The sequence below is a fragment of the Oncorhynchus clarkii genome, chromosome 17, assembly GCF_045791955.1.
Source record: "Oncorhynchus clarkii lewisi isolate Uvic-CL-2024 chromosome 17, UVic_Ocla_1.0, whole genome shotgun sequence".
In the NCBI taxonomy this organism is placed as follows: Eukaryota; Metazoa; Chordata; class Actinopteri; order Salmoniformes; family Salmonidae; genus Oncorhynchus; species Oncorhynchus clarkii.
The window spans coordinates 13,200,515-13,209,551 of NC_092163.1; positions in this window are offsets into that span (position 1 = coordinate 13,200,515).

The following is a 9,037-nucleotide window of genomic DNA, read 5'->3' on the forward strand; positions in this document are numbered from 1 at the left end:
TCACACTTCAGGTTAGTGGTTGTTTCATACTGCAGGTTAGTGGTTGTTTCACACTGCAGGTTAGTGGTATTTTCAAACTTCAGGTTAGTGGTTGTTTATACTTCAGGTTAGTGGTTGTTTATACTGCCGGTTAGTGATATTTTCACACTTCTGGTTAGTGGTTGTTTATACTGCAGGTTAGTGGTATTTTCACACTTCAGGTTAGTGGTTGTTTCATACTGCAGGTTAGTGGTATTTTCACACTTCAGGTTAGTGGTTGTTTATACTTCAGGTTAGTGGTTGTTTATACTGCAGGTTAGTGGTATTTTCACACTTCAGGTTAGTGGTTGTTTCATACTGCAGGTTAGTGGTTGTTTCACACTGCAGGTTAGTGGTATTTTCATACTTCAGGTAAGTGGTTGTTTCATACTGGAGGTTAGTGGTTGTTTCTTATTTCAGGTTAGAGGTTGTTTCATATGGGAAGTTAGTGGTTGTTTCATACTGCAGGTTAGTGGTTGTTACATACTGGAGGTTAGTGGTTGTTTCTTATTTCAGGTTAGAGGTTGTTTCATACTGCAGGTTAGTGGTTGTTTCATACTTCAGGTTAGTGGTTGTTTATACTTCAGGTTAGTGGTTGTTTCATACTGCAGGTTAGTGGTTGTTTATACTGCAGGTTAGTGGTATTTTCATACTGCAGGTTAGTGGTTGTTTATACTGCAGGTTAGTGGTATTTTCATACTTCAGGTTAGTGGTTGTTTATACTGCAGGTTAGTGGTTGTTTATACTTCAGGTTAGTGGTTGTTTCATACTGCAGGTTAGTGGTTGTTTCATACTTCAGGTAAGTGGTATTTTCATACTTCAGGTAAGTGGTATTTTCATACTTCAGGTTAGTGGTTGTTTCATACTGCAGGTTAGTGGTTGTTTCATACTGCAGGTTAGTGGTTGTTTCATACTGCCGGTTAGTGGTTGTTTATACTTCAGGTTAGTGGTATTTTCAAACTTCAGGTTAGTGGTTGTTTCATACTGCAGGTTAGTGGTTGTTTATATTGCAGGTTAGTGGTTGTTTATACTGCAGGTTAGTGGTATTTTCAAACTTCAGGTTAGTGGTTGTTTATATTGCAGGTTAGTGGTTGTTTATACTGCAGGTTAGTGGTTGTTTATACTGCAGGTTAGTGGTTGTTTATACTGGAGGTTAGTGGTTGTTTATACTGCAGGTTAGTGGTATTTTCATACTTCAGGTAAGTGGTTGTTTCATACTTCAGGTTAGTGGTTGTTTCGTACTAGAGGTTAGTGGTATTATCATACTTCAGGTAAGTGGTTATTTATACTGGAGGTTAGTGGTATTTTCAAACTTCAGGTTAGTGGTTGTTTATACTGCAGGTTAGTGGTTGTTTCATACTGCAGGTTAGTGGTTGTTTCATACTGCAGGTTAGTGGTTGTTTATACTGGAGGTTAGTGGTTGTTTATACTGCAGGTTAGTGGTATTTTCATACTTCAGGTAAGTGGTTGTTTCATACTGCAGGTTAGTGGTTGTTTATACTTCAGGTTAGTGGTTTTTTATACTGCAGGATAGTGGTATTTTCATACTTCAGGCTAGTGGTTGTTTATACTGCAGGATTGTGGTATTTTCATACTTCAGGCTGGTGGTTGTTCATACTGCAGGTTAGTGGTTGTTTATACTGCAGGCTGGTGGTTGTTTATACTGCAGGTTAGTGGTATTTTCATACTTCAGGTTAGTGGTTGTTTATACTGCAGGATTGTGGTATTTTCATACTGCACACTAGTGGTTGTTTCATGGCCCCATTGGACCAACCTTGATCTGCTGTTTTTCATTTGACATATATATATATATATATATATTTAAGTAATATGTTTTCCATGTGAATGCACGGCACAGAATGGTTTTCACATATAACATTCTAGAGACTGTCGCTGCCTTCGATACAAAAGGTCTCTTTCTCTCTGTCTCTCACACACAATCCATCTTGCTTCACGTTCACTGTCTATGTTGGGTTCTTTATAGTTGTGTGTGTGTAGGTGACCCACACTACCATTCAAATGTTTGGGGTCACTTAGAAATGTCCTTGTTTTTGAAAGAAAAGCACATTTTTTTGTCCATTAAAATAACATCAAATTAATCATTGTTAATGTTGCAAATTACTTTTGTAGCTGGAAATGGCTGATATTTTATGGAATATCTATATAGGCTTACAGAGTCCCATTATCAGCAACCATCACTTCTGTGTTCCAATGGCATGTTGTGTTAGCTAATCCAAGTTTAAAATTTTAAAAGGCTAATTGATCATTAGAAAACCCTTTTGCAATTATGTTAGCACAGCTGAAAACTGTTGTACTGATTAAAGAAGCAATAAAACTGGCCTTCTTTAGACTAGTTGAGTATCTGGAGCATCAGCATTTGTGGGTTCGATTACAGGCTCAAAATGGCCAGAAACAGAATAGTTTTCAGCTGTGCTAAGATAATTGCAAAATGGTTTTCTAATGATCAATTAGCCTTTTAAAATGATAAACTTGGATTAGCTAACACAACGTGCCATTGGAACACAGGAGTGATGGTGGTTGATAATTGGCCTCTGTACGCCTATATAGGTATTCCATAAAATATCAGCTGTTTCCAGCTACAATAGTCATTTGCAACATTAACAATGTCTACACTGATCAATTTGATGTTATTTTAATGGACAAAAAAAGTGCTTTCCTTTCAAAAATAAGGACATTTCTAAGTGACCCCAAACTTTTGAACGGTAGTGTATACTATATGGTAAGAACATAACACCAATGTGGTTAATAACAAAGTAATAGTGTTTTAGGAAACCCCAGAAAACCAAGTACACCCCCTAAGAACTATAACACCTCAGGTCACTTCTCAATGATCTAGACAGACCCATTTAACTTCTTTCAACATGGTTGGCATCATAACATGCTAATTGCCAAACCAATAAAACATGCTCTACTGTAATTTCCACAATGTCAGAAAAGGATCAGACATAAGTCCTTTACTCGCTTCTTGTAGCCCTGCTTTCTCCTTAGACCTGTGAATAATGTGGGAACCTTAACAGCTCAACAAGTTCAACAGCTGTTCAAGTGTCAAAAGTATAATTATCTGAATTTCAGTCAAATTCTTTGCAGTAAATCAGTCATTCCGGCCAATGTTAGGGATTTAGAGGGTGAAAATGTACCTGCCTTATTAGTTCCAGAGGGATACTGCAACAAGAGAGTTTGCCACCTGGAACGCTTCAGCCACTTTGTTCCTGGGCTGGGTTTTCCAACTCAGTGCCTGCCTCCCAAACGCATCCTATTCCCTATATAGTCCACTACTTTCAACCCGGGACCGTAGGGCTCTCGTTAAAAGTAGTGCACTACATAGGGAACCAGGTGCCATTTGGGACAACGCCTATGAAACACTGATGGACAACTCGTTTGCTCATTGTGGCACTGGTGAATGCTCCCAGGAGAGTGTGGCCTATGGCTTGTATAGCATAATACATATAAAGAATGTTCAATGACACATGCTAGCCTGGTCCCAGATCTGTTATCGCTGTCTTGCCAACTCAATGCAAGTTGGCAAGGCAGCACAATCAGATCTGGGACCAGGTCACCAGGGTTGAGGAGTAACTGATTACATGTATGAGTTACATGTACAGATGTAGGATCACCCTGTTGCAGGGTAACTTTCCTGCAATGCATTGCAAACTTGCAGTGTATTTGAGGTTTAAAAAGGCTTCTGAAGTTTGTTATTTCTTCCTTGAAACATCAGACTTCATTTTCCATTCCTAAAAATGTATCAACCCCTATCAAATGTCCATGAATTATAACCCACATAATAATTCACATTTCCTGTTGCTGCAGGATTATTACCCTGCTGTAGCAAACTGGCTCAAATTAAGATCCTACATCTGATGTCTGATTACAGTTACTTCACCAGCAAAAATATTGGAATCAGATTACAGATACTGCAAGAATAGTCTATGACTAGGGTGGCTGGAGTCTTTGACCATTTTTAGGTCCTTTTGGAATAGGGTGCCATTTGGGACAAAGGCTGTTCCTGCCCTGAAAAGGGAAGAAGGAGCTTTACTGCCATTCTAGAACCTCTAGAGTGTTCTACTAGGTGGGTCTGTGTACTGTACAGTACGAGTCTTCTTCCTTATCCAACTGTCTGCCTCCTACACTGTTCAGCCCGTGGCTCAGGAATGTTGGCATGGCCTGCAGTGTACCGTAGATTCTATACCCAGCCCATCTTGTTCTACTAAAGTGTACAGTTAGAGTTATTCATCCCTACATCTCTCTCTCCCTCTTTCTCTTTCTCTTTCTCTTTCTCTCTCTCTCTCTCTCTCTCTCTCTCTCTCTCTCTCTCTCTCTCTCTCTCTCTCTCTCTCTCTCTCTCTGTCTCTCACTCTGTCTCTCTGTCTGTCTCTCTGTCTCTCACTCACTCTCTCTCTCTCTCTCTCTGTCTCTCTTTCTCTCTCTCTCTCTCTCTCTCTCTCTCTCTCTCTCTCGCTCTCTCGCTCTCTCTCTCTCTCTCTCTCTCTCTCCCTCTCTCTCTCTCTCTCTCTCTCTCTCTCTCTCTCTCTCTCTCTCTCTCTCTCTCTCTCTCAGGGAATGGTTGTCTACTCAAGTACAGAGGACAGACTTCTTTGACTCTGGCTCTCATAACATCATCATCCAACAGCTACCAGCAATTTCTGAACAATTTCCCCTCCGAGGACAAATTAAACCCAAATGACATTTAGGAGAGGTGATTTGTCAGACATGTTTGTGTAAAACTCCAGACTTCTACCTCAGCCGCCGCCTGAAACATATTCGATTCTCTAAAAACTCATCGTTTTTATTCGATCCAACCGCCGCCTAATAGTTCTCCTCGTCTCAAGTGACCAGGGGTTCTGGCCTATAACGAGTTGGAGAGGAGTTGTAGTCGAGGCTAGGAGCTGGAACATCTCCAAACATTACCCCTTGTTCCTCAAGCCTCGGACTGTTGTATTTCACCTCAGTGTTAGCCTAGTCCCCACAGCCTGTGCTGCTTTTCACATTTGGACCTCGGCTTCATCGGCTACTAATACAAAGCCTTGGTATCAGCGCGCCACAGAAGACAGCATCACTAGAGGCTGTAAAGAAGAAGAAAGGAGGAGAAAAAAGAGAGAGAAACTTTGGCAAGAGAGCACGTCGGTTATTCTTAGAAGAGTAGTGACTGAATGTCTGAAAAGGCCCCGAGACTGCAGCCTGGAGACTCCCATTCACTCAGAGGCATTATTCCCCAGGCCTAATGCGAGACATAAAAATACACCGTGCCATGAGGCAGGGGCAGTGGAAAGGTAGACACCATAGAGAATGAGGGGAAAAAAGACAGAATGACAGAGAGAGAGAGAGAGAGAGAACGTTCCCATTGTGGAAAAATAAGAAAATTTGGGAATTTGGGGACTTGTCAGTGTCATCTGCTGGTCTGGACTGTCAATCGCCACCAGCCACTGTGGTTTCCTGAACCTCACTGTGAGAGGAGAAGAATCCCATTCCACTGCTCTAGAGCTCAGATGTGTTATAATTATGTTGCAGTTGTCTGTTATTGCAACGGTGTAAACCGCAGATGTGCCTGTGACCGCACCAATGTTTTCACCTGGTGGTAACTCAGTATGGAACAGTGCCACTGTAACAGGTTTACAGCTAGTTTACACCAGTACCACTGTAACATGGTTACAGCTTGTTTATACCAGTACCACTGTAACAGGGTTACAGCTAGTTTACACCAGTACCACTGTAACAGGGTTACAGCTAGTTTATACCAGTACCACTGTAACAGGTTTAAAGCTAGTTTACACCAGTACCACTGTAACAGGTGTAGAGCTAGTTTACACCAGTACCACTGTAACAGGGTTACAGCTTGTTTACACCAGTACCACTGTAACAGGGTTACAGCTAGTTTACTCCAGTACCACTGTAACAGGGTTACAGCTAGTTTACACCAGTACCACTGTAACAGGGTTACAGCTAGTTTATACCAGTACCACTGTAACAGGGTTACAGCTTGTTTACACCAGTACCACTGTAACAGGTTACAGCTAGTTTACACCAGTACCACTGTAACTAGGGTTACAGCTAGTTTACTCCAGTACCACTGTAACAGGGTTACAGCTAGTTTATACCAGTACCACCGTAACAGGGTTACAGCTAGTTTACTCCAGTACCACTGTAACATGGTTACAGCTAGTTTATACCAGTACCACTGTAACAGGGTTACAGCTAGTCTATACCAGTACCACTGTAACAGGGTTACAGCTAGTTTACACCAGTACCACTGTAACAGGGTTACAGCTAGTTTACACCAGTACCACTGTAACTAGGGTTACAGCTAGTTTACACCAGTACCACTGTAACAGGGTTACAGCTAGTTTACACCAGTACCACTGTAACAGGGTTACAGCTAGTTTACACCAGTACCACTGTAACAGGGTTACAGCTAGTTTATACCAGTGCCACTGTAACAGGGTTACAGCTAGTTTACACCAGTACCACTGTAACAGGGTTACAGCTTGTTTACAACAGTACCACTGTAAAACGTTTACAGCTAGTTTACACCAGCACAACTGTAACAGGGTTACAGCTAGTTTATACCAGTACCACTGTAACAGGGTTACAGCTAGTTTACACCAGTACCACTGTAACAGGGTTACAGCTAGTTTACACCAGTACCACTGTAACAGGGTTACAGATAGTTTACACCAGTACCACTGTAACAGGGTTACAGCTAGTTTACACCAGTACCACTGTAACAGGGTTACAGCTTGTTTATACCAGTACCACTGTAACAGGGTTACAGCTAGTTTACACCAGTACCACTGTAACAGGGTTACAGCTAGTTTACACCAGTACCACTGTAACAGGGTTACAGCTTGTTTACACCAGTACCACTGTAACAGGGTTACAGCTAGTTTACACCAGTACCACTGTAACAGGGTTACAGCTAGTTTACACCAGTACCACTGTAACAGGTTACAGCTAGTTTATACCAGTACCACTGTAACAGGGTTACAGCTAGTTTACACCAGTACCACTGTAACAGGGTTACAGCTAGTTTACACCAGTACCACTGTAACAGGGTTACAGCTAGTCTATACCAGTACCACTGTAACAGGGTTACAGCTAGTCTATACCAGTACCACTGTAACAGGGTTACAGCTAGTTTACACCAGTACCACTGTAACAGGGTTACAGCTTGTTTACTCCAGTACCACTGTAACATGGTTACAGCTAGTTTACACCAGTACCACTGTAGCAGGGTTACAGCTTGTTTATACCAGTACCACTGTAACAGGGTTACAGCTAGTCTATACCAGTACCACTGTAACAGGGTTACAGCTAGTTTACACCAGTACCACTGTAAGTAGGGTTACAGCTAGTTTATACCAGTACCACTGTAACAGGGTTACAGCTAGTTTACACCAGTACCACTGTAACTAGGGTTACAGCTAGTTTACACCAGTGCCACTGTAACAGGTGTAGAGCTAGTTTACACCAGTACCACTGTAACATGGTTACAGCTTGTTTATACCAGTACAACTGTAACAGGGTTACAGCTAGTCTATACCAGTACCACTGTAACAGGGTTACAGCTAGTTTACACCAGTACCACTGTAACAGGGTTACAGATAGTTTACACCAGTACCACTGTAACAGGGTTACAGCTAGTTTATACCAGTACCACTGTAACATGGTTACAGCTAGTTTACACCAGTACCACTGTAACAGGGTTACAGCTAGTTTACACCAGTACCACTGTAACAGGGTTACAGCTAGTTTACACCAGTACCACTGTAACAGGGTTACAGCTTGTTTATACCAGTACCACTGTAACAGGGTTACAGCTAGTTTACACCAGTACCACTGTAACAGGGTTACAGCTAGTTTACACCAGTACCACTGTAACAGGGTTACAGCTTGTTTACACCAGTACCACTGTAACAGGGTTACAGCTAGTTTACACCAGTACCACTGTAACAGGGTTACAGCTAGTTTACACCAGTACCACTGTAACAGGTTACAGCTAGTTTATACCAGTACCACTGTAACAGGGTTACAGCTAGTTTACACCAGTACCACTGTAACAGGGTTACAGCTAGTTTACACCAGTACCACTGTAACAGGGTTACAGCTAGTCTATACCAGTACCACTGTAACAGGGTTACAGCTAGTCTATACCGGTACCACTGTAACAGGGTTACAGCTAGTTTACACCAGTACCACTGTAACAGGGTTACAGCTTGTTTACTCCAGTACCACTGTAACATGGTTACAGCTAGTTTACACCAGTACCACTGTAGCAGGGTTACAGCTTGTTTATACCAGTACCACTGTAACAGGGTTACAGCTAGTCTATACCAGTACCACTGTAACAGGGTTACAGCTAGTTTACACCAGTACCACTGTAACTAGGGTTACAGCTAGTTTATACCAGTACCACTGTAACAGGGTTACAGCTAGTTTACACCAGTACCACTGTAACTAGGGTTACAGCTAGTTTACACCAGTGCCACTGTAACAGGTGTAGAGCTAGTTTAAACCAGTACCACTGTAACATGGTTACAGCTTGTTTATACCAGTACCACTGTAACAGGGTTACAGCTAGTCTATACCAGTACCACTGTAACAGGGTTACAGCTAGTTTACACCAGTACCACTGTAACTAGGGTTACAGCTAGTTTATACCAGTACCACTGTAACAGGGTTACAGCTAGTTTATACCAGTACCACTGTAACATGGTTACAGCTAGTTTACACCAGTACCACTGTAACAGGGTTACAGCTTGTTTACACCAGTACCACTGTAACAGGGTTACAGCTAGTTTACACCAGTACCACTGTAACTAGGGTTACAGCTTGTTTACAACAGTACCACTGTAACAGGGTTACAACTAGTTTACACCAGTACCACTGTAACAGGGTTACAGCAAGTTTACACCAGTACCATTGTAACAGGGTTACAGCTTGTTTACACCAGTACCACTGTAACAGGGTTACAGCTAGTTTACACCAGTACCACTGTAACAGGGTT